The following is a 22003-nucleotide window of genomic DNA, read 5'->3' on the forward strand; positions in this document are numbered from 1 at the left end:
ACACAGAATCCGAGACAGGCTCCGGGCTCTGAGCTGTCAGCGCAGAGCCTGACGGGAAGCTCCAACTAATGAACCGTGAGATCATGACCTGAGCTGAACTCGGACACTTAACCGACTGAGCCACCCAGGCCCCCCGGTAGTCTTTTAATAAATAGCCTGTAGACCTATAGAGCAATCAAAATTTAGCACAGGAATCAAAAATTACTCTAGGTGATATAAGGAGGAAGAAACTTCAAAAACACTTGAAGTGTCCTTGGAAGAACTGGAGAAGGGAGATTTGGGGAGGCCGATGCTAAAATTTTGTTTCAAGTTCACCTACCATAAGTGTCATCAGAGGTCAGTAAATTTGCAGCTGGTGCTGTCACTGTTGCCATTACCACAGCTGCTTTACCACAGATTTGGTACCACAAATCTGGTACCAAAAAGGGAGACTCGTGAGTAAGGAATCAATAAATCCTGTTGGCTCTTGCTTGTTTACCATCTCTGCCAAAGGAAGACGGTCTCTGCTTTTGTATCAGTCAGGGTCTAGCAAAAAGCACAGTAGTTACCTGAAGAGATACAACTGAACATCAATATCTTAAAGCTAAGTCTAAGGTGGTTAACAATGTCACGTGAAAGGGGAAAAAACCCACTAAAATCATAAAACATAGAAATAGTAACTTCAGGAAGCAGTGACCACTCCTAGGTCAAGATGAACAAAGACGGGGTTGGAATTACTAAAATTTAAAAGCTCTAAGGAAGAGATTTGTAGAAGTGAAACTCAGACATCTGAAGAGATGGAGATAGTGGGCTGGTGCCTGGTTTCTGGGCAGAGTAATGAGGCTATTTCTGGAAGTTGTGGAAATAAAATCCCAACCAGATTCAACTGTAGCTAAGGAAAGGAAATACCTCTGCTGGGTGTAGTAACAGTGCCAGTGTGCCCGTGTAGGAAGGAGTTAATATAGTAGCTCTGATGTTGCCCTTTGAAGAACTTGCTTGTAAGGGTGGCATATGGAAACTTGACTTTGGAATTTTCCCTGTTACTAAATCATAAGACTGTTTTGCATGCCTTGGGCACTAAACCCTGCTGTACCAGCTTATCGAAATTGTTTGTGCAAACAATGTGATTCATAGTAAATACCTGCTTTTCTTCTGGGAGTCTGGAACTTTGGAAATCATGGCTTGTTGTATAGGGAAAAAGTGCCAATGTGACCAGCCCCCAATGAAAATCCTGGACTCAGAGTGACATCAGCATCATGGCAGGAGAAGACATTTCTTCTTTTTGGTCCTCATTTCAATAGCAAAAATTCAGCATCCATCCACAGTCACAGTCCCTTTGTGGGAGCCATGGAATCCAGCACCATGTGCCGAGGGACATGGGCAGGAGTTGTGCCCAACTGTGCATTGGCCCACAGGCAGACAAACATTGTGGATATCCTAGTTGTGGACTCTGCAGTGATTTATGAACAGTTCTTGCCCTTCAGCTGTTGTCCAGGAACTCCTGGAAAACTGTCTTAGAAAATCACCCATGGACAAGGGGGCCTTTGTGGAAGTCCAGGTTTCCTGAGAAGTTCCAGCACATTGCTGGAGCAAAAACAAAACAAACAAACAAACAAACGAAAGTATGTCTGGATACATAGGAGAGGGCAAGAGGAATAGTTCTACTTTACCTAAATTTCCCATTCCCCAGGGTGACACATCTCAGAGCCAAGAGAGATTTTCTTGGCCCATGATTTGTCCCACAGGGGAAAAGGAGAGCATGTGAAAGAATATCCTGCTTACCCAAGATGTTGCCAAAGGAGCTCATTTCTGTCTTGCCCATTAGACATTACCGAATCCTGAGCTACATGACTAGAGGGTGGAAAAAGGTTGGGAGAACAATGGATAGGACTCTTGGGGGGCATAAAATGATATGGATCCTACTAACTGCATTATGGACTCCATCAAAGAGCCTACCTATGAGCCACTGGGAACATCTCATCCATGAATCTCCTGAAACTAGTGACATGAAAAAATATGAAGATGTACGACACACTGGTAATGGTACATATAAAGTCAAACTTAGAACATTCTAATACTGTAATATGGTGGAATGTTAAACACTCAACTCTAGTACAAAGGTTAAAGAGTAAGAGTATTAAAAATAACTACAAGTACAATAATTTGTTAAAAAGTACACAATATGAAAAGAGGTAAATTGTGGTATAAAAAACAAAAAGATGGAGTAAACGTGTAAAGTTTTTGTATGCAATGCAAGTTAAGTTGTTACCAGCACATAATAGACTGCTATATTTATAAGATGTTTTATGTAAGCCTCAGGGAAACCACAAAGCAAAAACCTGTAATAGATTCACAAAAGTTAAAGGGAAGGGAATCAAAGCATACAACTGCAGAAAATCTACAAAGGAGGGCAGCAAGAGAGGAAGAAAGGAACAAGCGAACTATAAAATATCCAGAAAACAATTAATGAGATGTCATTAGTAAGTCCTCACCTATCAATAATTTGCTAAATATAAACGGATTGGATTATTCAATCATAAGACATAAAGTGGCTGGATGCACTTTAAAAAAATACCTGACCGTATGCTACCCACAAAAGGTAGCTTTAAGGACACACATAAGAATGGCAAAGGATAGTCCATGCAAGGGGAAACCCAAAGAGGGCAGGGGCAGCCATATTCATATCAGACAAAATAGACTTTAAGCCAAAAATAGTAACAAGTGACAAAGAGGTTCATCATAGGGGGATCAATTCATCAAGAGGATGTAATGATCATAAATATATATGCGTCCAACATTGGAGTACCTAAATATATTCAAAAAATACCAAGAGCTATGAAGGGAGAAGTATACAATAATATAACAGTAGAGGACGTCAATACCCCACTTTCAACAATGGGTACATCATTCAGACAAGGAAAATAAGTAAATATTGCACTTGAAGCATACTTCAGACTAAATGGACCTAACAAACATATACAGAACATTTCATTCACTAGCAGCAGAATACACATTCTTCTCAAGAGCACACAGAACATTCTCCAGAATAGATCATATCCTGAGGTACTGTTCATTTTTCTTTAATATTTTTTTGTCTCTGTTCTTCAAAGTGGGTAATTTATACTGATTTATTTTCAAGTTCACTATTTCTTTCTTCTGCCATGTCTAATTTTTCTATCAAGCCAATCTAGGAAAGTTTTCATTTTAATAACCATATTTTTTTTTTAGAATTTCTGTACAGATTATCTGTTTATTCATTGATATTTTCCTTTACTTATTTAACCATGTTTATTATTTTTGAACATATTTATAATAGCTACCTTGTAATCCTTGCCTGTTAATCCAATATCTGAGACCACTCAGAGTCTGTTTATTGACTGACTCCTTTTCCTGAGTAAAAATTCATAGATTCTTGGGGTTTTTTTGTATATAGATGAATTTGGGGTTAAAACGTGCAAATTACAGATAATACATTGCAGCAACTCTAGAGTCATTATATTCTTCCAAAGATGGGAGATTTCTTTTATTTCTGGTGGTGCTTAGTTGCTGGGAATCAATCTACAAATTTTTTTCCACCCCCCAATTTTTCATGATATACAGCTGTGTATCTATCTACCTTATGTCTTCCCACTGCTGCTTTTCAGCCTCCCCCCCTGTTGCTCAGACATTAGAATCACCATTCTGTTGTTTTCTTATTTCTAGGGGTTTTCCTAATTTTCATCTGTTTTGCAAGTTTTGCCTTAACTTAATTTTGTCACTTGAGGATTTTTGCAACCCAGGCTACGCATGGTTAGACAATGCATTCTGTAAAGAAAAGCATCAGACTCACAAATCTGGATCCACACCATTTTATCTTCAGACAGTGGATCTCTCTCTAGTTTCTCCTGACTTTTCCACAACCATCCCTCTGCTTTTCAAATACATGAATAGTTTTGTCAAAGATTTGGCATCTAGTGCTCTGAATTGGGTACCACTCCTTCCTACGTGTTCCCATGACTCCCTTCGTCTGCTTGCTCCCTTAATTAAGAATCATGGAACTTTAGGGATGCCTCGGTGGCTCAGTTGGTTAAGCTTCCAACTTCGGCTCAGGTCATGATCTCACAGTTTGTGAGTTCGAGCCCTGCCTTGACAGCTGTGCTGACATCCTGGAGCCTGGAACCTGCTTCGGGTTCTGTGTCTCCCTCTCTCTCTGCCCCTCCCCTGTTCATGTTCTTTCTCTCTCAAAAATAAATAATGAAACATTTCAAAAAATTAAAAAAAAAAAGAAAAGAACCATGGAATTTTATACCTGGAAAGTATCTTAGAAAAAGTATAATCGCTTCATTTTAGAAGCACCAGAGGAAGCCTCAGAAGGTGAGATGAGTGGCCCAGGGTCACAGAACCAGTTAGCGGCTTGGTTTCCTGATTTAGTTGTGATAACTACTGTGATGCCTGTACCAGAGGCACTGGATGGTTCCAATGCAGTTGGAGAGCGCCAAATAAATGAAAGATACCATCCCAACCTGAGGTATGCCCATACTGGGTTTTTTTCAGAGAGATAATATGTGCATAGTAAAGTGAATTGTGAGTAGTTACAAAAGCAACTTAGCTTTTAGTGTAGAATAATATAAAACTAACTAAATATAGACGGGAGAGTTTTAGGGCTACAAGCTCAGGCAAACCTAATGTGTATTACTTGGCCTTAAAACCCTAGCAAAGGGGAAATTTTTAATACATCAGAAATCCATGTAGTATTACTGTATTTCTTCAGACTACGAATGCACAGTGCCAGTAGATGCATCATTTCTGTGGCACTGGTAAGTGTCAGAAGGGCTTTTGAAATTTTGACAAGTTAAATTTTTTTAAGTGCTTGGCTTTCTGTGGCTCTCTCTGTTATGAATCCTCTATGAATCTCCTGTGATATAGCATCGGATCACATTTCTTGGTGTGCAAGATATAAGAACTAATTTTTAGGAAACTTTAGCTTCTTCTTCATCCTTGTATCTTTGGGCCTATTAATAGGAAAGACATAATTTTTTTTCTAGAAGATTCTAATGTATTATGAAAGCTCTTACTTGTGTATGAACAACAGAAATTTGTTCTACTTATTTCTTCCATGTAGCCTACTTTTTATGATGAAATGACATAGGCATAGAGTTCAAGTGTGCTACTGAAAAAAAAACAGAATTGATGAGTTAAACAAGGAAGAGAATAAGTAAAAAAAAAAAATGCTATGTAATTTTATGTAAATGTTTAGTGTTTATTAATTTGAAGCATATACTATAATTTTAAGACTAAATTCACATGCAACGCCAGTTGTTACTTTTACAGATATGATCCATTTAGTTTTTGCTTAAAATCTTTGGATCGCTTATAATATGAACGAGTTTAAATTAATTACCATATTATAAAAACAATGTTTTTCAAACTCCAGGAGCAATTAAATTTGTGTTATTGAATCAAATCGTTTATTTGCATAAAAATCTTTATAGATTAAGAATTTAATTTTCCAACCCTTTTGCAAAATTCTTCAGTTAGATGGCAGGAAGGCAGCATTGTTACTTTGTCAAGTGGTCCAAAAAAATCTTTTGACTCACAGAAATGAAACTACCCTACCATCCTCTCCATCCAAAAAGAAGGGAAGCATTTTAAAGCTAGAAGAAGTAATGCTTTGGGACTGAGAGACTCATTGAACCAAAAGCCTTCTCTGAAGTGTCATTTTTAAACAGGCAGAGCGTTGTGGAGATATTCATAGAGTGGGTCTTCAAATGGTCACAAACTTATTTAGGCAAACGCTTGCTGAGATTAGTATTTATTGCCTGGGAAATAAAGTGACTACAAGATAGTTGCATGGTTCTAAGTGGAGAAGCTTGCCTATAATCTGGTCCAGAAATCAGCAAAGAGGGGTTTGTTGATAGCGGTTCAGCTTGAGTGTTACCTGTTAGGATCAAAAGACGAATATTATGCTCAAAAGTAATTTAAGGGAATTTTATTTTGTTTTTGACAGTTAATCGTTAAATTGAAAACAAGATCAGGGAAAAGGAAATATTTTAGGCAGATCCAAGAACTTGCATTTGATACAATCTTCCCCCAAAGAGCCATAATTGCTATGCCTATTGGCTTGGCTATGGCCATTGATTTGGGAATATGTTCCTTGAATTTCCACATTTCAAAGCAGATCTTACTTTCTGAAAGTGCAGAAAGGTAATTATATCAGGCAACTTAAGAAGCCAAAAAAGGGCTCATTAAGATACTGAATCCAATATCTTATACACGGACTGCCCTACTTCCTTACTATGACAGTGGGTTTGTGGTTTTAACCATCTTCCCTCTATACATTACATGGAATACTATGTAGATATATGCGAATATTAATGTGGGAAGTAGATTAGTTTATAGTACTGACTAAGAACTTGAAGATGTGGGACACAAAACAGGGACATTTTCATGAAGCATAAAGTGAGCTAAGGAAAACCAAGTTTAGGTGACATATGTGGCCTGGGTGGTAAGCATTCCTGGAAGAGAGAGGAGAAAGGGAAGATAGTAAAGATGACTGGCGTAGTGTTTCCCCTTGGGTTTGTAGAAAGGGATATTTGGATAAAGGTAGGTCACCTTAAAAATGCATGTTGAGGGGCACCTGGGTGGCTCAGTCAGTTAAGCTGAGGCTAACTTCAGCTCAGGTTATGATCTTACAGTTTGTGAGTCTGAGCCCTGCGTTGGGCTCTGTGCTGGCAGCTCAGAACCTGGAGCCTGCTTTAGATCTGTGTCTCCCTCTCTCTCTGCCCCTACTCCACTCATGCTCATGCTCTGTTTCTCTTTCAAAACTACATAAACTGAAAAAAATTTTTTTAAAGAAAAGTCATGTTGGTATCACTCAATGGAAGTTAAGAAGCTGACTGAGAAAACATATATATATATATATATATATATATATATATATATGATGTAAGTACATATATTATTTATTATATATTATATATGTACTTATATAAGTAAAGATAAATAATATATATCTATCTATATCATGTAAGTAATAATAAATCATATATATGATATATATATATGAGATAATTTTTTTATTGTGAATGACCAAAAATGTCACTTGGAAATAAAGGGCATGTACAGAAACGGGTTGAGAACACAATGGTTGGAAAAGGAGGGGCTATAAATACAGCAATCTACACATTACCTATCTCAGAGGAACAAACTCCTGCACACACAGGTTTTATAATACCAGATGGTCTATTTGTTTACAGTATTAAAAAAAATCTAGAATTAGCTACAGGGGTATGTATATCATATGTATACATACACAGATTGATTAGTATGAAAGCGATATATATTATCTTTTAAAAAATTCTTACCCACTCTGTGCTACAGATAAATTAATTTCATTCTTTTTGTAGACATTAACATTTCATTTTGGTAGCATTATATATATATATATATATATATATATATATATATATATAGTTGGTATTATATAGATATATTCTATCTGTAAGAGTAAATGCTTGATATATAAATATGTAACACCTCTTTTTTTTTGCAAGTCAAACTGACAAAAATCCATATTTCTAAACCCACAGATTTTTGTGGTGGATCATATTTCTTACATTAATTTCACAGGTAGTAGTTTTTCAGCTGAAGTTCAAATAACATACTACTTATGTCAGTTTAGAGATCAATAGTGTGAACTTCTGATAGGGAAGAACTATAGAAATAACAAGTGCAGCTTCTGTTTTTAAAATGGCCTCTGTGCATCATACCGCTAGTCCCAAAAGGAGACCAAGAAAGCAAGGTCATTTTAAATCTCTACGTACATCTTGCTTTCCTGGCTTAACACTAATCATTCACTGTGTCCTGCATATCGGAAGGGAGAGGATGAAGGATATAGAAGAACGCACTTTGAAAACATGTACTCAATGTTGCATATCCAAAAGCCCCCAGGGGATTAAACAATCAGAAAGCCCTACATCATTTGCATTTTAATGGATAAAAATAAGAGTTGAAACATTTCTTTACACTTAAACTACCGTGAAAAATCTTGTGTAGTTAATAGGACTGAAGTGGTGGGAGGCGGAGGAAGAAACAGAGACTCTATGAAATTTAAGGAAAATTCATTTCCTTTACCGAACTGGAGCGGGGCTGATTAAGTCAAAGTGCCTGACTCTGCTAGAGACACATTTTCCTAATGAAAAGTACTGTAACTTCAGACCTTTCACATTTTCCATGAATAGATGTCATTACTCATTATCACATTTATCATTACTTGTAAAACAATGAGGTGGCAGCAGGGGGAAAAGGACTAAAATAGAGTTGAAAAAAATTCAGTACTGGCTTCGGTAGTTTAAGTGAAGGCTTTTGTGAAAAAGCAAAAACAACCTTCATGCTTACTCCATCATACCTTTGGAAAAGTGATATGATGTAGGGGGCCAATTTTAGGAAAAGAAGTGACCACGGCTACTCTCTTCTCTAAATATGAATTAGAAATGATAAAGAAATTGACTGGTCTAATTCTGAAATAGATAATGAGTTGTTTAAGTGATAATTACTGAATCTCTTTATTTTTGGAAACCCATTAACAGGTATCTCTTTAGTCTTAGAAAAAAACCTTTATAAATATTGAATTGTGCTATCCCATATACAAATTTCTTTCAAATTATGGAATCTGACTAATTTCACAGGAACTCCTTGGTATTAATTAGCTTTATGATTTAATCAACTAAAGACATCGTTTATTAATTTCAATTTGAAAAGCCAGGAAAAAAAGAGTATCACCTTATTATCTTTAGTCAAAGTTCTTTAAACGTTCATATGCGTCAGACATTGAAAAAAAAAAGGTGCCTGCAAGCCTCGTGAGTTTCTCCAATTCAAAGAACAGGATTTATCAATGGGTACCTGCAGCAGGTCTTAGAGTAAACTCTTACTGCCAAACTAGAGAATACAAAGGGTTTGACTAGTTTTGTAATGAAGACACAATGGCCATTTGTTGAATTTTTGGTCTAGTAGGTAGGAAGAGGGAAGTAAACCCTACATTACTGTCAAGTTCAAGCAACTCCTCATTCCCAATAAATAAATCTTGACCATGTTCTTCAAACACCAAGCTGTAGTGAAATGATGAAGAGGCCCTTAAGTATACCATCTTGAATAATGAAGAAAAGTAGGAGGCCTTATATATAGATGAAAAATCCCATAGCTGGCTGGGTGCCAGAAGTTCTAGCAAGACCCCATTCAGAACACGTAGAGATTTTCAGATGTGATTCTTATATGTTACTTGCCACTAGCTCCTCAAGATTATGAATTGTACTTGAGGTATTAGAGAAGTCGAGGATGAATTGTACTCGTAAACAGAAAACATATTATAAATCAGTAGATCCACTTTCCACTTAGGATATTGGATACCCTGAACTCAAAGAGTTGATATGTGTAAAATAGGCAAATAAAGGTTGTGCAAATATTGTGGAAATGTTATTGCTTGCTTCCATTGACAGATTTATTATTAGAAATAACCATATTCGCAATGTAGGACATTTCTATGTCATGAAATCTGGTTTCAGAAATGTGTTCTTTCTGACTTCCTGAAGTTTTTGATGTCTGCATTCTCTTTCCTAACTTCTCTAATTTATCTGCCACTAACTAACTTTCAATACAAATATGATAAATGAAATTTTCTGCTTGTATTTTCCAAGTATTCAATTATTCAGAAGAATGAATGGAGATGGGAAGTTAAAGTTTTTAGCAATCATTCTTAATAGAAAAAGACTGATTGCATTTTTTGTGACAATCCTGAGCATTATTTGAGTTAAAGCTACACAGGTTAAGGGCTGTTGTTTTTCTTTGTACTCATGCTATCCACACAATCAAGTTAGAAGACCTTGTGTCACAATTAGGGGGTTACCAGAAGGTGGGGTAATGATGCAGATCATCTTTCTCTTCCCAGTTTCCTAACACAAAGTCAGGTGACCATCAAAAAATGGCAGGTGTCTTGATTGCTAATCACGCTCCAACTCTGGGAAATCTTACACCCTTGAGGCTATGGATTCATACATTTTGAAACAATAGTATTTACTATAGTGGCATTGTCTTTAATGTCCATTTCCCCTCAAAATATGGAAGTGTTGGCCAAGGAGCAAAAATTGCCTTAGTCATTCTAAAGCCATTTTTTTCTCTTTTTTAAAGTATTTATTTATTTATTTATTTATTTATTTATTTATTTATTTAAAGAGAGAGAGAGAGAGAGAGAGACAATCCCAAGCAGGCCCTGCAGCACTAGTGCAGAGTCCGTTGTGGGGCTCAAACTCACGAACCGCAAGATCATGACCCGAGCCAAAGTTGGATACTTAACCAACTGAACCACCAGGATGCCCCAATCTAAGGCCATCTCTGCATGTCAAATAGAAAGAAACTTATATCTGCATTCTTTAGCAAGAAAATTCAATCGGAAAAAAAAATACCAGTCCTATGTATGCACTAATTTTTTAGGGAAAAATACTACAATAATAAACTTCAATAACCTCCCTGAAAATCAAAATTAACCCAAAACTACTAAAAGAAAGGTTAAAAAATAGTGGAATCTGCTTATGTTTGCATGGTTTATTGTTTTTTTCAAACATCTGGCACATTTTCTGGCAGAGTACAGGTCCTTAATGATTCATTCATTTAACAAGTATCCGCTGAGGGTCATCTATGATCCAGGACCTGTGTAAAGTCAGTGAAATGCACTTTTATGTAAGAGCAGTCATGGTTTATTCCTTCATGGAGCTTATAGTTTAGTGGAAGAAACAGATGGGTAAAATATTCATACCAATAAATTTATATAAAATATAACTCTGTGTAAAATTATAATGTGTTAAGCACTATAGATGGGATGGTTTATAATGCTTATAATGTTTATAGAAAGTGTAAAATAGAGAAGTTTAACCTAGTCGGAGGGCATTGGAAAGGTTTTTTTGAGGAAGCAGGTGTAAGTGGAAGAAGGGGTCCCTTAATTATGGTTACATTCTAATGAAATTGATGCAGATTGAAGGAGAAGTTTAAATATATGAGAAAGGAGAGGACAGTTTTATTAATATAAAAGGTACAAAGTTAGACTGGTAACTATCTGGATATTTTGAGTTCGAGGTGCCTGGAATACTCGACATGGAGGAATTGGAGAGGTAGGTCTGTAGCTTAGCAGAAAAGCCTCAACAGTAGAAACTAATTTAGAGAATCTTTAGTATATGAATTATAGTTAAAAGACTTTGGAATTGCCTCAGGAATAATGAATTATATGACTTTCCGAATATGTTCCCTCTCCAACTTTTATCTACATCCTAACCCCTGGAATCTGTGACTATTAGCTAAATGCAAAAGAGATTTTGTAGACGTGATTAAATTAGGATACTTTAAGATTAAGATAAAACTAAGATTATCCTGGGTTATCTGGTGGGCCTGATATAATGCTCCTTATAAGACAGACTCAGGAGGAATCAGTCAAGAGAAAGCAATGTGATTATTGAAACAGAGGTTGAAGTATTGCTCTTTGAAGATGGAGGAAAGAACAAGGTAAGAAACACAGGTGGCCACTAGAAACTGGAAAGGGAAAGGAAACTGATTCTTCCCTCAGAAAATCCAGAAGACACCAGCCTTTCTAACACCTTGACTTTAGCCCAGTGAAACTGTTTTGGACTTCTGACCTCCATTAACCATAAAGGAATAAATTTATGTTTTAAGTTTGTGATCATTTTGTTATAGCAACAAAAGGAAACTAATAGATATGGAGAGGGAAAAAGAGGGCAGAAGATGAAATCTGAGGCAAGACTCCCCACTAGGAATAATGGGAGGAGAATGTTCTAGTGCAGAAGACCCCAGGAAGCAAAACCAAGGAAAGGTGGACTCACGGAAACCAAGAGAGCGAACATTTCTAGGAGAATGGAGTTGTTGGTAAGAGGTGATTAGAATCATAGACTCACCTAATCATAGGTGATTAGGATCTGTACTGGATAGGGAAGGACAGTAGAGTGAGAGGGGATGATAAGCTGGAGAAAGGTAGAGGCTGGACGTGGAAGACTAAGAACAGTGGGAGACTGGATGGATAGGGTTGTTGTGATCGGAGTAGAATACTGGAATTGAAGATCGTGGAGGCAAGTGCTGATTCAGCCTCGAAATGCAGAGAGGACCGGAGATGAGCTGATCCACAGGTGTACTCACCTTCAGAATAATGGTGGGTCTTAGAGCTTGAAGAAAGACTGGCCATTAAGTGACTGATTTACCGAATTTGTGTTCTCACTGAATCATTGTGTTCTCGTCACTGCACTGAGTGCAGCAATCACAAGGAATTTTCTTCTGCTTTTAAATGATATATTCATACTTTTTTTTGAGATGGAATCTTATCTTTTCATTTTGCTTACATGTGGATGGCTGGGTTCTAATACTTAATTTCCCTTAAAAATTAAAGTGCCCAACACTGCACTGCATTTTCTGGATCCATCCTTTTTTGTTTTCCCAAGCTAGAGTCCAAAAGCTGAATATTTCATGTTCTGGTCAATTTTCTGTAGCCCGATGGTTGGGAGGAGGGAAGGTGGTCATGCACATGGGATAGCTCAGATGAAGTGTCATGGAATCTTTATTAGAACTCAGGGCTCTACTCTCTCCTCTGCCCTCTGCCCTGGCTTTGTTCTAGAGTAACTCTACCTAGTGGAAGATACTGTAGGTCAAGATCCTTTCACTGTGTAACCCTGGAGCTTTTACTTCTATCAGAGGTACCCTGTAGTTCCTTTCTCCTGACTTCATCCACTTTTCTCCTGGAGCACTTTCCACTAGTGTTCAACCCAAAGAAAAAGATTGAATTTTCTTGACACCATTTATATGGCATTTTTCTTCCCCTTCTGGAAACCTTTCTTTGTAGTTAGTTTATTAGATTGCATTATGTTATTTTCTTGTTCTTGTTTGTGGCTGTGGGTGAACATTTTTGATTGGGTTTTATTTATTTATTTATTTTGTTTTGTTTTCTCACTTTGTTAAATTCCATGGGACAGAAATTAAATGATGCAGTTGTAATCTACCACCTTCCCCTGGATGCTTATAAACAACATTTCTCTGGTTACGTATATTTATTATTTAGAAAAGGAAGTCAATCCACCAAAATTATATTTCAGATGCAGGACTAATTATTTTTATGAAGCTGAATTTATTATAGATACAGCTAGAACTAACTTGTGTTTTTAATTTCCTTAAAGTGCTTTGATTGTGTAGTGATTGGAGCAGTAAAAACCAAATATAAATAAGTACTTGCACCTGACAAATAATTTATAAATATTTTACATGTACTGTGACCATATTTATTTATGTACAGATAATACATAGTCAGACTATCTCTACAAACAAAAATGCTGACCACACAAAGTTGTAATTCATAGGTATTACATGTCTCTTCTCTCTCGGGTTATATTCCTCTGCATCCTTTCCCGTAATTATTTCCTTAACTCATGGCTGTCAGCTCTACTTTAAGACAAAAGCCAAGAAAATGTAGTTTTTGAGTTTGTGCCAGTAAGTTTTTCTGCCTTGGAGAAAATAATATTTCTAACTGTATATTACGGTTTTTATCATTCTGATCTTCTAAGTTAGAAACAATTGTCTGTTCTTGCTGAACTTTACATAAGCATATGTGAAGTGAGAAGCTAAGAAGAGAGACTATAATCACAATATCGCATAAAAAAATAAAGGCCAATGGAGCACCTGGGTGGCTCAGTCAGTTAAGAATCTGACTTTGGCTCAGGTCATGATCTCACGGTTTGTGGGTTCGAGCCCTGCGTCCGGCTGTGTGCTGACAGCTCAGAGCCTGGAGTCAGCTTCAGATTCTGTCTCCCTTTCTCTCTGCCCCTCCCCTGCTTGTGCTCTGTCTCTGTCTCCCTCAAAAATAAATAATAAAACATTTTTTAAAATTAAAAGAAAAATGCCAAGGGGTGCCTGGGTGGTTAAGCCTCCAGCTCTTGGTTTCAGCTTAGGTCATGATCTTGAGGTTTGTGAGTTTGAACCCCGCATCAGGCTCCATGCTGACAGTGAGGAGCCTATTTGGGATTGTCTTTCTTTCCCTCTCATGCTCTCTCTCTCTCTCTCTCAAAATAAATAAATACACTAAAAAGAAATGCCAAGTGAGTTAATTCAGATGCTAACACTGTATATACAGTCCCTATTTAATTCAACTCAGGATTGCCATTTAATCCTCTTTTAGTTGATACACCCTTGCTATGAATGGGTGTTCCAACATTTGAGGAAGACACAAAAGAGTGTATCTCATAGGGTCAGAATGAGACAAAAATATGTCCAAGTCATACACACACCTACACACACATAGTGAATTGAAATAAAAGTGGTCAGGTGACTGTGATACTGGCAATGACTGGTAGCTTTGTGACTGTCATCCTGCCCTGCTTGCTCTCTCTAGCACAAAACTGTTTTTATGTATACTACGGGCACCTGGGGGGCTCAGTCAGTTAAGCGGCTGAGTCTTGATTTCGGCTCAGGTCATGATCTCAACGTTCACGGGATTGAGCCCTGCATCGGGCTCTGCACCTGCTTGGGATTCTCATTCTCTCTCTCTCTGCCCCTCCTCCATGCTCACTCCCTCTCTCAAAATAAAAAAAATAAACTTTACAAAAAAAAAAACCCTGCTTCAGTGATGCTACCATGTCATTGGTTATATATAAAGGAATGCCTACTACAAATGTCTTTCATTTATTTTTGTTGTTCCAAGAAGCAAAAGACTGGCAGGAAGCCTGGATTTATTTCATTAACATTATGTCAAGTCCCACCAACAAACAAAAACTGACAGTATGCGTGAACCATAAAAAAGATCCTAATGTTATTCTGCCCTTTGATCGTTGGGATCTGTAATTATTAATAAAAAAAATCAAGAAAGCGCAATAACTTCTAAACATTACATTTCAATCTAGGAGAAGTTGCTAATGAGATACGACTGAAGACTCAGTGGGTAATTCCAGATGCATGTTACCTTAAGACGATTTTTTTTTTTTAGTGTCTATTCAAGAGGGTAAAGTCATCTGAGTTTAGTTTACTTTTAGAATCCCAAGGTGAGGTCCTTCTTCCTTCGTTTTCTTGAGACAGTCCATATTGTGCTTGCATATACCACGAATACTAGGTAAGGATATGCATAAAGAGATGCAATTTGTAAAGATTTGTACCATTTCATTGTGGAGGATTGCTAACCCTGGTCAAAATACATTAGTTCCAGTGCTCAAGTCCTACCAGATCTGGCAGCATTAGTAATGGATGAGGCATGTTTTTATGTGACTCTTCTGTATCTTAGGAGTGGCTGGAATACACTTTGACATGATAACATATGTCAGCTAGTACCTCTGTAATCTCTCTGAAATATTTTTGTATGCTCAAGTTACTTATGTAATGTTTTGTAAGATAGAGCTGTTGTAAAGATGTTACAGATGTTTACAGATGTAAAGATGTCGGGCGCTGCATATTGTCACTGGAGAATTGATTTGAGTTTTCAGTAACCTCTGCCTTATAAAGCTACAGAGAAGTAAATTTTGAAGTGTCGGCACTCTCCTCTCTGCCCCCACTACCATAAACCTGCACATATCTCATTATACTGTGACTGACATAATCTCCAATTTTCTCCAGGTTAATTCTGAATAACTGAGTGGTAAATTTATGTAATTGAAGTAGGTAAAATAATTAAGTGTTGTTTCATGGCCAACTTTGCAGTCCATTGGGGCAAAAATTATAATGGCTGACTCACAAAGAAAGGAAGGGAACAACTAATTTGGTCCTATTTATTAATTGAGCAACTACTTCTGTAATTGGGTAGGTATCTCATTAAATAGTCAATGAAATCACCTTAGGCATCATCTTACTCCTAAATGGGATGTAGACATTGACTACTAGACTAGGAAATTATTTTGTATTTTGTTTAGTGAGTTTGTGGTCAGTAAAATTTCTTAGCACTTCAGTGAAAGTTTATTTATTTATCTTAGCTGAAGATGCAGGTTGTCCATAATTAGATTTATTGGCTTTAATTTTCTTCTTTTGGAGAAGCATCTGGGTGGTTCAGTTGGTTAAGCGTCTGAGTTTTGATTTCTGTTCAGGTCACAATCAGGGTTCGTGAGATCTAGCCTCACGTTGGGTCAGCACTGACAGTATGGAGCCTGATTGGGATTCTCTCTCTTCCTCTCTCTCTGCCCCTCCCCCCCCCCACACTCTCTCTCAAAGTAAATAAATAAATTAAAAAAAAAACTTTCTTTTTTTTTTTTTTTTTTTTGTAAAGCTTCTGGTCCTTTGCAAACTCTTACAAAAATTTGAAGAAAAAGGAATCCTTCCAAACTCATTTTATGAGGTCAGCACTATTCTGCTACCAAAACCAGGCAAGGACAATAAAAAATATATATAGACCAATGTCTTTGATGAATATAGATGTATAAATCTTCAAAAATATTAGAAAACTGAATTCAACAATCCATTCAAAGGATGATACACCATGATCAAGTGGGATTTATTCCAGAGATGCAAAGATGGTTCAACATCTACAGATAATTTAATGTGATACATCACATTAATGAAAAGAAAGATAAAAACCATATAATCATCTCAAGAGATGTAGAAGAAGTGGTTGACAAAATTCAACATACATTTATGATAAAACCACTCAAAATGTGAGGATAGAGGAAAAACTCCTCAACATCACACAGGTCACATATGACAAACCCACAGAAAACACCACACTCAACAGTGGAAAGCTGAAACCTTTTCCTTTAAGATCAGGAACAATAGAAGGATGCCCAGTTTCACCACTTTTATTCAACATAGTACTGGAAGTGCTGGCTGTGGTAATTAGGCAAGAAAAAGAAATAAAAGGCATCTGCATAGGACAGAAAGAAGTAAAACTATCACTATTTGCAAATGACATAATGATATAGACAATCCTAAAGACCTTACCCAAAAACTCTTAGAATTAATAAATAAATTCAGTAAAGCTGTAGGATAAAAAATTGATATATAGAAATTGATTGTATTTTTATATACTACTGATGAACTATCAGAAAGAGAAATTAAGAAAATAATCTCATTTATAATGGCATGAAAAAGAATAAAATGCCTACGAATAAATTTAACTAAGGAGGTAAAATAGCTGTACACTGAAAACTGTAAGGGATTGGTTAAAGAAATTGAAGAAGATACAAATAAATTGAAAGATATTTTCTGCTCATGGATTGGAAGATTAAAATTTTTTAAAATGTCCATACTATCCAAAGCAATCTATAAATTTGGTGCAATCCTTGTCAAAATTCCAATGACATTTTTCACAGAACTATAACAAATAAGTTTAAAATTTGTATGGAACCACTAAAGACCTTGAATAGCCAAAGCAATTTGGAGAAGGAAGAACAAAGCTGGAAGTATTACCTTCCCTGATTTCAAACTATACTATAAAGTTATAGTAATCAAACAATAGGGTATTGGCAGACAACAGACATATAGATCAATGGAACAGAGTAGAGAGCCCAGAAATAAGTGCATGTATATAAGGGCAATAATTTACCACAAGGAGTCAAGAGTATACAATGGGGAAAGGATAATCTGTTCAATAAAAGTGCTGGGAAAACTGGATGCAGTCACATAAAGAAAACTAAAATTGGACCCTTATCTTATACCATATATAAAAATCAACTCAAAATGGATTAAAGACTTGAAAGTAAGACCTAAAACCACAAAACTCCTAGAAGAAAACATAGGAACTTAGCTCCTTGACATAGCTCTTGGCAATATGTTTTTTTTGGCTCTAATTCTACAGGCAATGGCAACAAAAGCAAAAATAAACACACGAGACTACGTCAAACTAAAAAAGCTCCTGCACAGTGAAGGAAACCATCAACAAAATAAAAAGGTAATCTGAATGTGAGAAGATATTTTCAAATCATATATCCAATAAAGGGCTGATATCCAAAAGATATAGAGCTGATATATCTCAATAGCAAATGAACAGACAATCCGATCAAAAATGGGCAGAGGATCTGAATAGATATTTTTCCAAAGAAGATCTGTAAGTGGCCAACAGGCATGTGAAAAAGATGCTCAACATTACTAATTAGCAGGGAAATGCAAATCAAAATCTCAATGAGATATCATCTCAAACCTGTCAGAATGGCTAGTATCATAAAGACAAGAAATAACTGGGGCACCTGGGTGGCTCAATCAGTTAAGCATCAGACTTCGTTTCAGGTCATGATCTCACAGTTTGTGGGTTTGAGCCCCGCATTGGGCTCTGTGCTGACAGCTCAGAGCCTGGAGACTGCTTTGGATTCTCTGTCTCCCTCTTTTTCTGCCCCTCCCCTGCTTGTGCTCTGTCTCTTTCTCTCAAAAATAAATAAACATCAAAAAAAAAAACAAAAAACCTTAAAGACAGGAAAAAACAAGCATTGGTGAGGATATGGAGAAAAAGGGACTCCTTGAGCACTGTTGGTAAGAATGTAAATTGGTGCAGCCACAGTGGAAAACAGTATGGAGATTCCTCAACAAAATTAAACATGGAACTCACATATGATCCAGCAATCCCATCTCTGAATATTTATCTGAAAAAAATAAAGATATTACTTTTAAAAGACTTACGCCTCCCTATGTTTATTGCAGCATTCCTTACAACAGTCAAGACATGGAAACAACCTGAGTGTCCACAGATGAATAGATAAAAGAGATGTGGTAGAGACCCACAATGGGGCACTACTCAGCCATAAAGAAGAGGAAAATCTTGCCATTTGTGACAACATGGATGAATATTGAGGGTATTATGCTAAGTGAAATAAGTCAGACAGAGAAAGATGAATACCATATGAATCCACTTATGGATGGAATTTAAAAAACAAAACAAAACAAAATTCCTAAGTACGAAAAACAAAAGAGTGGTTACCAGAGAAGAAGGGAGTTGAGAGTAGGCAAGAACAGGTGAAAGATGTCAATTGTACGGTAAGGGATGGTAACTAGACTTCCTTGGTCTGTCTCTTTGTAGTGTATGAAAATATCAAATTATTATGTTGTATACCTGAAGCTAATATAACTTTATATACCCATTTTACCTAAGTTTTAAAAAAAAGTTCCTGAATTGGACTAAAAGTGGCTCTGAGTGTCCTAAGCCATTTAAAATAACTTACATATTTAGAAAAGGATCATTGCTGTGGCAATCACAGTAAGCATGAGAGTTTTGAAATACAACAGTTTTTATTGTTCTGGGCTTATCTTTGCTAATTGAAGTAAAAAGACTAATATTTCCTGAAAAAAAAAATGCAGATGGGAATTTAGTGCCTAGGAGAGTGGGGGGACAGGCAACATCCCTTTGAGTGGCAGAGCTAGGATGTCTGAAACTTCCACATCGGAGTTCCTTTAAATCCCCTTCAGGCCCGACCTGAACACACAGTCCGTGGCTCTTTGCACGAATGCAGACTGTTGACTTTCACCAAACCCTGGCCAATTACTATCAAGAGAAATGTCCCCAAACCAGTTATTTAAACCTAACCAAAGTGATTTTGGAATTTAGATTTTTTCACATAATTATTCAAAATCTTCAGACAGATTATAATACCATGACTAAATGCCAGTCATTGCTATCAACGTTATGTTAAAAAGTCTGAATGTGTTGGAGAAGCATGATAAAGTGTTCACAGGCAAAATATTTGAATGATTGAAATTTGCTTTCAGCATGTGTGATAGGGAGGGTAGATGAAGCAATATTGGCAAGATGTTGACACCTGGGGCTCATGGAACCCTTCTCTCTACTTTTGATTACGTTTCAAAGTTTCCATAATAAAAAAGTGAGGAAGCCAGAGTATGATGTTATGATATGGATAATAGCACCTTTGGGTTCTAGGCACAATATAAACACTAACTAATGGAAAATCTCAGAAGAGATACATTCTTTAGTTATATTGTGCTCTTATATTAAACAAATAAAGTTATCAAGTAAAATGCCTTTCTTAGGGTAGCAGAGGTAGGTTGAGGGTGCTCTCCTTTTCACCATTAGTCAGCACTTATTGAACATGCCAGATCAAATAATGGGTCCTAATCATGCGAGTAGGAATAAGGCATATCGCAGCCCATGGAGGAAACCAGTAACATAGACAGATAATCATAAAACAATGTCATTAAAAAATGGGAGGGAAGTCCATAGCATGTTTTTTTTTAAGGTGTTGTGAACCACATGAATGATAGCAGGATGAATAAAACTAGCACATACTGCTGAAGGAAAAATAAATGGTTGAGGGTTGCTAGAGTTTATTCAAGGTAGGAGAAATGAGAGAGATGGAGAGGCAGGCAGCGAACTACCTGCAGGTGGTAGAGAGAGAGCCACTGAAAGGTTATAATGTAGGGGATGTGGGGTGGAGGGTAGGTTTGAGCAGACAACATTGGAAACAGGGAAGACAGAAAGGCATCTGTGGTAGTCCACCAGGCAAGAGACAAAGAGAACTCGAACTAGATCCAGACTTTGTGGGGGAAGGATAGTAAGAAAGGGTAGGGGGGTTCAGCCCAGGGTAGTATTACAGAAATAAAACCCTATAAATGCTTTCCTTTCGCTACTTCTCTTCTCTCATCCTTCTTAAATCTTTTCCCATAACCCTTTTCTTTCCTTGGCCTCTTTCACCTTCTCCTTTCGGTCATTTTTGTCAAGTCTTGTGCAAAGCTTAAATATTTAAAAATTTGTTTTGTATAGCTCATATACATACATATGGAACAGAACTAGAAATACCAAATATATGTAACTAAAAAAAAAAAGTTTCCTTTTCTGCCTTCCTCGCTTCTCAGCTACTTCTCAACTTCTTACCTCGATGGAGACGGTTGTTGTTCCTTCGAAGGTTCTTGTGTAGTTGCTTCAGAGGCATATCATGCACTTATAACCAGACATACATACTTGTAAAGATTTTTCAAAATAACTTGTGTGGGAAGATTTTGTGTGTACATACTTGACGTGTTAATTAGCATGCAAATTACACTGGATTAAAATCTTACTAATTAATTTGATGGGTCATTTGATTACATAGAGCCTTCATTTGATTACATGCTGGCCTTCTTTTGCATAAAAAAATGAGCTCACCAAGGATACTCACATGAATAATCTTTGGAAGATGAAAAGGGTTAAATTAAACTATCTGAACCTTTCCCTTTCTAGTGGATACGAATATTAATCTAATGTCTATGTGGAATCTTGATTAACTTTCAAAAACATCAGCAAACCGTTTTTTTGCCTATGAAGAGATTTGCTTACGTAACAACATATTATCTTGCTAAAAATTCTCTATCTTAACTGTCAAATAAGTGAGATCGTAATTAATTGGTTTTAATTTTTTCTTTTTAAGTCAAAGAGAAAACCTTTGACGTTTCTTCAGTGGTAGGTTGTGGCTTTTCCATGTAGTAAACATTGCAGTTTCTATTTTCACCTTGGGTGCACTGCAGTGAAACCCTTCCTGTAATAGTTCCTGGAAGAGCAGAATATATGAGCCTTTCATAAATAAATATTAGTACATTAGTCTTCTTCCAGCCCCAGCCAGATTTTCCTGGCTGCTTCTTTCCCCAGGTGGCCAGAAGAATACAATCCCTGATACCAGAGTTTGGCGGCTTCACATACATATCTGATCAACAGGAACACTCCCGCTCAGATAATGTTCTTGTATTTCTGTTGGTGAAATATGGTATAGTGGTTATCTGATACGCATAATAAAATAACTTCATACACGATTAAAATCATTATTTCTGAATTTGCGGTAGCATTTACCTTACAAGGAAGTCTTTGTGGTGTCTAAATGTGGTGTCTCTCCTGATCAGATGGGGGGCCCCCAAATGTGGGGTGAAGATGGGGTGGAAGCCATTGGCGCGGGAGGGGAAAGAATTCACCTGAGGCAGAGCAAAGGAGAAAGAAGTTTATTGAATACACCGTGAAGGATCCGCTGGCAGGAGAGCAAAGGAAAGGCTCTCTGCCACCTGGCAGTGGGTGGGGGCTGTTTCTAAAGAGTGAATGTGAGGAAGTATGGCGACATGTGGAATTTTC

At 36.9% G+C, this 22003-nt stretch overlaps 1 long non-coding RNA gene across 1 annotated transcript; it reads right to left on the reverse strand.

The window, feature by feature from the left end:
• Positions 1–645: 645 nt before the first annotated feature.
• Positions 646–20882, reverse strand: LOC109277834 (uncharacterized). The gene is made up of 3 exons (XR_002085343.2): positions 20783–20882; positions 1936–1971; positions 646–1563 (listed from the first exon to the last, which is right to left on the reverse strand). It is a non-coding gene; the product is annotated as an uncharacterized LOC109277834 (long non-coding RNA).
• Between the last annotated feature and the right edge of the window lie 1121 nt (positions 20883–22003).

This window comes from Panthera pardus, unplaced genomic scaffold (assembly GCF_024362965.1).
Source record: "Panthera pardus isolate Hobbes unplaced genomic scaffold, ASM2436296v1 HiC_scaffold_16, whole genome shotgun sequence".
NCBI classification, from domain to species: Eukaryota; Metazoa; Chordata; class Mammalia; order Carnivora; family Felidae; genus Panthera; species Panthera pardus.